The following is a 598-nucleotide window of genomic DNA, read 5'->3' on the forward strand; positions in this document are numbered from 1 at the left end:
TTTTTTTTTGTATTTTTAGTACAGACGGGGTTTCACCATGTTAGCCAGGATAGTCTGGATCTCCTGACCTGGTGATCTGCCTACCTCGGCCTCCCAAAGTGCTAGGATAACAGGTGGGAGCCACCGCGCCCGGCCGGTTGGACACCAATTCTGTGAGTTTCTTTTGGCATGGAGTGCTTCTAATTGAGCTGAGGTAAGTTTGCCAGGCATAGGGCTTTTGTGAGATTTGCATGAGATAACATTTGGCCTTTTTTCTTTTTTTTTTTTTTTGAGACAGAGTCTCACTCTGTCACCTAGGCTAGAGTGAAGTGGCATGATCTTGGCTCACTGCAACCTCCGCCTCCCATGTTCAAGCAATTCTCCTGCCTCAGCCTCCTGAGTAGCTGGGATTGTAAGCGCAGGCCACCACTCCTGGCTAATTTTTTTTGTATTTTTAATAGAGACAGAGTTTCACCATGTTAGCCAGGATGGTCTCAATCTCCTGACCTCATGATCTGCCCTCGGCCTCTCGAAGTGCTGGGATTAGAGGTGTGAGCCACTGCACCTGGTATTAATGAGATAACATTTGGAAACTGCTTGATATGCAGTAGGTGCTTAA

This window comes from Mandrillus leucophaeus, unplaced genomic scaffold (genome assembly GCF_000951045.1).
Source record: "Mandrillus leucophaeus isolate KB7577 unplaced genomic scaffold, Mleu.le_1.0 Scaffold463, whole genome shotgun sequence".
Lineage (NCBI taxonomy): Eukaryota > Metazoa > Chordata > Mammalia > Primates > Cercopithecidae > Mandrillus > Mandrillus leucophaeus.